Here is an 8,574-nt window from a genome sequence, read left to right as displayed (position 1 = left end):
CAAGTAAAATTCGACTGGTCTATTGAGGCAGAAGAAAAAGTTATCCAAGTAACTTATGATAGCATTTTATGATACAGCATTTTTTCCTCAAAGAACTCTGAGGAAAGCTAAACAAATGAAAGTTTGATGGAATGATTATTGATAAATAGTGATACCTCGGCTAACGAAGATGGATCGTTCCGGAATCACGTTCGTTAGCCGAAACGTGATTTCCAATAGGTTTCTCTGGAAAATAATTTGATTCGTTCCAGGTACTGTCCAAAACTCGAAAATAAGTTTTTTTAAACGCCGAGGAACGTTATAAAAAAGAGAAAATGACTTGAGGCTAAAACGAGCTTCAAAATTGAATAAATGAGAATCTACAGGAAGGTGAGAGATATCGATCTTTTTATTTTGCACTAATTTGCGCAACCCAGTAGAGTTCATTTCTGTGTCTGATATTTGCAGATAGAACAGATAAGCTCCTAGAATGTCCGAATTGTTCAATTTGATATTCAGTCTTGCATTGAAAGAACGTGTGCTCTGAAAACAGTTTTTTCAATGCATTTTCTATTGGCGAAATCTTTCATTTTACATGAAATGATTCAAAAAAAAATTCAGAAATGTGTAGGTACATGTGAAAAAAATTCCGAGATGGATGCGAGTTGATCGGGTTCAGGTGATAGTAATTCTTGGTGCGAGAGAATATTCAGCTCACGACGCGGCTTTTTCATATCGCGCACATCCGTATCAACGGAAATATTAGTTAGCTGAGGCAGAAAAATCACGAAAATGTTCGTTAGCTGAGGTATCACTGAATGGTGTATATCGGTTGGCCAGCTGACCCGCGACAAGATGTAAAACTATTATACTTTTGTATTAGTTTCGATTGTTGAAATTGTGGTTAATGTAAACAAATATATATTTCTTATTTGATAAAAACAATTGGCATTTAACACAAACGCACCTTTAAAACACGGGCTTCCAAGTTTTTCAATTAAAAAAAAAACCAATGTGCTGCCGTCTGCTGGTAAAAATATTCAGTCATGTATTTAGAAGGAAAAAAAAGCATTTTTTTTTCATAGTAACAAATTTCAAAATATCAAATTTTTTTCGTTTGATAAACCTTAAACGCACGTTTTATGAAGTAGGCATTCTCCACTCAAGTTTTCTCAACAATTTAATTAGTATTCGTAATTAGTATAATTAAATGAAGAGTAAACCCGTCAAAATGTTCTTGGGTGGCATTGCCATAGCAAGTAATCGTACTGGGTACGGCTTATACGTCGGAGTTCTCTACCTTTGTATATGGGGCTTGTATACATGAGTTTTGTTTTTGTCCCTAGTGTGACGCTGTGTCTGCCTATGTTGGCCCTCTAATAGAGAGAAGTTTGCCGCCTTTGGTGTATGTGATGAAACATTCCAACCTACCTCATGGAACTTGTTTTTGATGGACAAAAAGCGTTATATAGATGAGTATAGTAACAAATACAGTAAACTAAAAAATAGCGGTCGTTGTGTCGAAATTTTGAGAAAAAATAGCTTGAGAGAATTCCATGTTTACAACGAAATGGAAAAATTATTCATTTTGTTATATAATGTAAGCAATTTCAGTGAAAAAGGCATCACACATAAAATTGTAATTTAAATTTACCTACACGCGCCTTTGCACCGGCTCCATCACGGTACCACAGTAAAGTTTTACTGGGTACCAGGTCATGTCGGAATACCCCGGGCAATGAGAAAGCGGACACCGCAGCTCGAACGGCATCTGACATTGACAAAAGCCTTTTGGTCCCTGCCAGTGACCCCTTTTCAATCCTCCGAGAAGTGATGCCTCCCCGCTGGCAAGATCATTGTAATAACCAAATAATAAACTACATGCCATTAAGCTCACAGTCGACCATTGGCATTTGAGGTGCAGGACCAAAGTCCTGCTCGCACATAGGACACAATCGCCTCACACAGTCATACCTCATATTTTCAATTGTACACATCGTCATTTTACGACCGCTTTTGGTTAGTCAGCTTTCACTTCGTGACATTTTATCTGACCCATTGCGATGCATCTCGCATCTTTAAATTCATCAAAGCCATTGATTTCCATGATACAAGTGATTTTTTACAACCTGCGACATTGTTTTACGTGTAATGTAACATTGTTTTTACTTTTTTGACAGGAACAAGTCCTATCTTATACGATCATTTGTTTCAGCGCAGTATGACCTAATTGGTCCTTGCGCCAATAAAACCAAAATCTAATCTAAACCGACTCCTTCAATTTTAATGGTCCAAGTCAAACAGACATTTCGCAAACTGAAACGAAGGATTTTATGCATTTCATTGCAAAAAAAGACGAGACAGCTTGAAGGACGTTGTATTGGATGGTATTTGTAGTTCATTTTATTTAGAGGAAAAATTATACGGGATGAATGGGAAAAAAATTTTGCAATTTTATCGTGCCGATCGTAATGTAATAGTTACAATAACACATGGTCATTATAACGAGCGTCTACTTATACATGCCTCTTTAAAAAAAAACACTTAAAATGCAACTTTAATTCAGCCATAATGACGTGAATAAAATATTCAAAATCCGCCGATTACGTTTGAAGAAAGACTAGAAAAAATCTCCAGCTTTTTTACAACTTCCCCGTGTTTGCCGCTAAATTATATTTTGATGTGATAAAAATACACGTCAGCGACCAAAACATGAGCATATAAAAAATGCTCAAAAATTTCTAGACGACTTTTCAATAATGACCCTTATTCCGTGACTAAAGCGAATAGAAATTTTATGGTTTTTCTTCGATGTATAGTATCTAGAACTAGATAATGGAGCCTATATATATATATAGAGAGATTTTCGTTATCTAACTCGAATCGTATCCAATGTATCGTTTCGGGATGTTGAAAGGGTCACTTTTTTCCATTCCGGGGAGGTGTTATTCGCGAGAAATGATATGATGCAAGAAACCGCCGAATCCATTACAAAAGGTGAATGACATTTACCGAGACATGAACCCATGTACATGATACACGAGTTGGTTTAAACCGGAAGTTCGGTCATCTGAATTTCGGCAGCTGAATGTCATCATATCATGTGGCTTTCATTCAAAGTCATCTTCTAGTATTATGACTAGATAATACTAAGAATTACGAAAGAATCAATACCCTGAATACAGCTGGGTTTGATCAGTACACATCCAATAGGTATCTTTATATCCGTTGAGAAGTCTGTCACAGCAGGTGGACTCTTCAAGAGAGGATACAGCTGCATAAAAAAAGTCAACTCCTTCAAAACTAGACACAAAAACTGAGAAGATACGCGTATATCATTCGAAACCATCCCACCTCTTCCAATTTTTATGGGAGAGAGGAGGTCCCTGAAGTCCTTACCGCATTTACCTTTTGAGTGCCCCGTCCAATAAAAAAATCATCCTAGGACCCCCATCTATATTGAAAAAAAAAAGGTTTTTATATGACAGTTTCCTCTCTCTCGACTCGAATTCACCCTAAACAGAGCAAATAGGGTAAGGAAATGCATCGGATATACGAGGTGTTTTTTCAAGAGTTTTAACGGGGTTATGAGAATTTTCAGGCAAATGCGTAGTTACGCTGCATTAAGTGTATTCATTCCCCTTCCCCCCCCCCCGTTTCGATGGTGATTTACTCCAAACTTTCCGCTATCCCGATTTTTCCTTTATATTTCTTCCGGGTATTGGGGCCCTTCCTTGCCATAAATCCTTTTCTTTATTGTACGTGTCTTGAGTTTTTTTTTTTTAATCTTTGCTTCCTAAAGCTCTTCCTTGTGTGAAGCTCCTTCACGTATTTATACTCTTCAGAAGTATAGCAAAAATCTTTGACCGCGGACCACCCCTAGGGCTGGAGTTTTGGCAGGCTTATTATATCGATTTTCTTTTAAAATTATAATGCAAAAATTAAAAATATATAAGATACCCACCTATCAAACTTCTGCAAAACATGTCTTTAGTAGTAAAACACCAAAACAAAAATCACAGATAGCAACATCAATTGGAATATTGAAGCATGGGCGGAGATACGGGGGGGGGGGGGGGCAGCGTCAAAGGTGGAGTCGACTGATCTAATGTATATATGAGCTGACATCATCATCGTGCCCGCCCCCCACTAGCAATAATGACCTTGCCCCCCAGACTTCCAAGTCAATCTCCGCCTATGTATTGAAGTAATAAATTTAAAAAATAAAGTTATTCAAGAATGAATAATAAATTTCACTGATTTGGGGGGGGGGGAGGGGTGTTCCCTCATAATTTCTTTTATTTATACGTCTATATCCCCCATCGGACGAAAAATTAGGTTTTAAAATGAGAGTAAAAAATCGAATGCATTGTGTATGGCCAAAGAGCGAGGCTATAATGAGTCAGGTACCTTGACATTTCGGGCAACAATGACTGAGGCCTGCTTCAGATTTTCACAAAACAGGAATGCCTTCAAAATTGTGAGCAAAAAGATCGGTTAAAAAGTTGTGTTTATAGAAAAAGTAAGAGTTGTTCTCCCGTTTCTTATCGTTCTACTTCTGGCTAATGCAGTACCATGGGTTGCAGAGACTCCAATGCATATTAAAATTTAGGAACGGGTGATTTATCTTTATAGGAGAAAGGTGGGGGGCAAGTGGGAAAAATTTAGTTTTGATTATTTCATAGTGAAATAAACAAATTTAAATTTCTTTTTTTTTTGTTTGTTTGTTTTATTGACAAGCACATTTATGTTATATGATAAAATATTCAAAACAAATAATTTTAGTAGCTTTTAGTGATGAACAATTTTATACAAATACTCTTTAGACCGCAAACAACTTCCGGGGACAAGAAAGGCAAATCCACAATAAACCGGATATAAACTATGAAAAATTACTGTCTTTGGTCTCACATAAGCATAATAAACTATACTGAATGCAACTTTTTGTTTTAAAACAAAATTTCTTTCGAATAGGTTTATAATTATGCGGTATTGCAATAGGGCAGCATTTCAAATTTTGATTTTCTTACAGTTCAATTTAATTACACAGACATAACTATTTTGAGTTTTATCTACGTCATTTTTCTATATAAGAGTTATTTCAATTAATTATACAATTAAACACATCCCAGTTGAGAGTATATTTTTCCATTGTACAGCCTAACTTGTTGAAAATCTGAAAAATAACGCATCAAATAAATCAGAAATGTCCCGTTAGTTCCCACAGGATGAAAGTTTATATTTTTGAAATCTATACAGTACACATGTTTATAGCAAGAAGACTTCACTGAGATTTATTTGAAATACGCGTGAAGTATATATAAATTAGCAGTATCTTCACCAATGCAAAAATAATAATTCAAAATCATTCAAACAAAATAAACACCAAACTTACTTTTTAGGGTGTGAAAAAACTGTTTTTTTACCTTTCTTTTTTTTAATAATCAGGAATGGTTCACTTTTTTGAAATTAATGACTGCTGCTTGATTGTTATCATTCAGATGTGAAAGAATTATTTGATAAAAATTAAACATATACTTTTAAATTCAGCCTTTTCCCACTAGCTCCCCACCCTCTAGCTATATGTATATCAATTTATATCAGTGAAGCTCGGACAGAAGGTAAAGACAAACTGCTACCATCAGAGCCATTACAGTAGCATCATGAAGTGTTCTCATCAAGGGCGTAGCCGGGGGGGGGGGGACTTGGGGGTCTGGTCCCCCCCCCCCCGAAATGTGAGAAAATGACCGAAAAAAGGGAAAAAGATGGCCAAATCTATTGTTCTGTCACTTTGGTCCCCCCCCCCCGAAATGAAAGTGGTCCCCCCCCCGAACGAAATTTCTGGCTACGCCCCTGTGCTCTCATACAAATTTACATTCAGTACTTCCAAGAATCATAGTGTTTATCTCCTCAGTTTTGGGCGTGCAAATACGTCTGGAACCTCTCGGCCATGCGTTATAGTCAACCCTGATTGCACTTTAGAATTTTTTTTCGGAATTCAAATCCAAATCTGCACAGCTTTAGGTATTAATCAATCATTACAATTCACTCATAGTTTGAAAAATATATGACAGCACTAAAATTCAAGAACAACACTAGATACTCAGTGAAAATGTTAGGTACGCATGTACACTTCCGGCGCAACACATGCGGTAGCAAATTGCCCACAGCGACAAATCGCAGTTGCGCTCGGTTTGGAAGATAACACAACTCATGGCAGATTTACAGTGTAGAAATTCAACGAAAAGACTTTCAAAAAAAAAAATATTATTTCATAAATACTTCCATAGAAAATTTTGTGTATGTGAGATCAGTATTTTTTCCCGAATCATAAATTCCCAGCCTACAATATATTGTACCTCTAACAGTTAAATTTGAACGGTTAAAAATCAGGAATAAAACGACTCTTTGATAATATGTGGGGTTCCTACAGAAAAAAACCCCGTAAAATGCCCCAATATTTGAAAACCATGAAATTAGGAGGGGAGTTATAAGACTTGGTTCAACGACCTAGCCGTGATAACTGAAGTACAGAGGTATAAAAAGCATAGTCTTATACACATGGATTTTATTTCATCTAAAATTAAAACATTTCATCAAAATTCTTTTCAATGTTGTTTCGCTTTTATTACCGGAACCCGGAAGTCTTAAAAACCAGGAAAACGGGAGGCTTTATTATCACACCCGTTATGCAAGTGTGTACTATTACTGCTATAAGGGTGTGTAAATCCACTATTATAGCAGGGGAAGTAATAAGAGTCAGTAAAAAAATCTAAACCAAATCTAAACGATACAAGATAAATTTTAGATTTATGCGATTTTTCCTTCCATTTTTCTTTATTTCTCTTTACGATCAGGGTTTTTTCTTTTTGAATGGGTAACGGGAATAATAGGATAATGGAGATCTCTTGGAAGATACAGCAAAAAACGGGGAATATCACCTTGCTTTTTTTTTTTTACGTACTGTACATCATTCGCAGTGGGTTAAAAAATAGGTCAGCTAGGCTCTTCAATGGGCGAGGCCTAGGTTTTCTTATATCCACAGGAAAAGGATAGGATCTATTCAATACAAAAAATATAATAGTCTCCCCGTCCCCCCGTCTTGTATGCAGTACGTGTTCAACAGGGCAGCCCAATCGACGAGTTTGGGGGCACTTTGGGAGCCCCCAATTTGAAAAAAGAACATGGACGTGGGGAGTGAGCATCAAAAAAGACTTGCACTTATTATTACAAGATTTACAGAAATTTTGAAAAATACCAAAATCGAAAAATGAACGACTGAACAAAAATTAATAAATTTTAGAAATAATGAAAGGAACAATTTCAGAATTAATGAAATTCAGAAATTTATGAGAAATAACTTGATTAAAATTAAACTACTACTATGATAATTTTAATGAAAGAAATAATCTCAGAATTGATGGAAAAATGATTCCAGAATTAACGAAAATTTAGAATTTACGAATAAAATAATTTCAGCATTTGTGAAAATTTAGTAGGGATGAAAAATAATTAATAAAGTAATTTTAGAACATTGATGAAAATTTAGCAGCGATGAAAAGGGAATTTCAAAATAGTTGAAAATTCAGTAGTGGGGAAAAAGATCATTTCAGGATCGCTGCACTGAAAAAATAACTTGAGAATAACGAAATTCAGATTTAATGAATAAAGATAATTTCAGAAAAAATTTATGAAATTTAGGTGTAAAAATAATTTCAGAATTGATGAAATTCAAATTTGATAGGAAAAATAATTTCTGAATTGATTAGATGCATAATTAATAAAAACTTAAAATTTATGAAATTAATAAAAACTTAAAATTTATGAAATTAATAAAAGCTTAAAATTTATGAAATTAATAATTTCAGAATTAATCAAAATTCATTGGTGATGAGAGAGATTATTTCTCAGAATTTAAAAAACCGGATTATATAATAAAAGAAATAACAATTTCGAAATTAATAAAAGCTCAATAATTTGGGGGTTCCTATTTGATCCACGCCCCCGTTGGCCCCCACTCATTAAAACACTATTCACGTTCAGCTGGTTACATGGTTGAAACTTTATATGAGTTTTTGATCAGATAAAATTAAATATTTTGAATTTTTAGTTTGTAATTCGTACGATAAGTTTGTATATGAAGCTTAAAAAAAATCTTCGATAGCATTGTTAAAAAATAAATCCTCCAAGACCTCTAGTGTGCCCCCACCCCCCTTCTTATCATTTTACTATTTTTCACACAGTACTTTCACTACGGAAGGGACTGTCAAAAATCTGGCTTAGGGGAACCCGTTTCAGGATGTGGAGGCCATGACCTCTAAGTCACGGGTTCCCAACTGGTGTTCCGTGACAGCTTTTTCCGTATGATCAAACGCCACGGAACCTTTAAAAATGCCGGAACCCGGAGAGCTTTCAAAGAAGAAAACTTCCTTGTTACTGATACTCGAAACTATACTGTTATTCTTTGTTTTTTATTTTTATTTTAACCAGATGGTGTCATATTAAAAAAATCTATACTAGTTTGATGACTAACCTAGAGAGTGTGCAATTATGTAAGTTACCAAAAGAATGATCTGGTGAACGAGGGACAAAAAG

The sequence above is a fragment of the Pholcus phalangioides genome, unplaced genomic scaffold, assembly GCF_987345545.1.
Source record: "Pholcus phalangioides strain wild (caught in Gottingen) unplaced genomic scaffold, Ppha-v1.0 ptg000015l_1, whole genome shotgun sequence".
In the NCBI taxonomy this organism is placed as follows: domain Eukaryota; kingdom Metazoa; phylum Arthropoda; class Arachnida; order Araneae; family Pholcidae; genus Pholcus; species Pholcus phalangioides.
The sequence above is the reverse complement of the archived record's forward strand: the minus strand, read 5'-3'. Positions refer to the sequence as shown.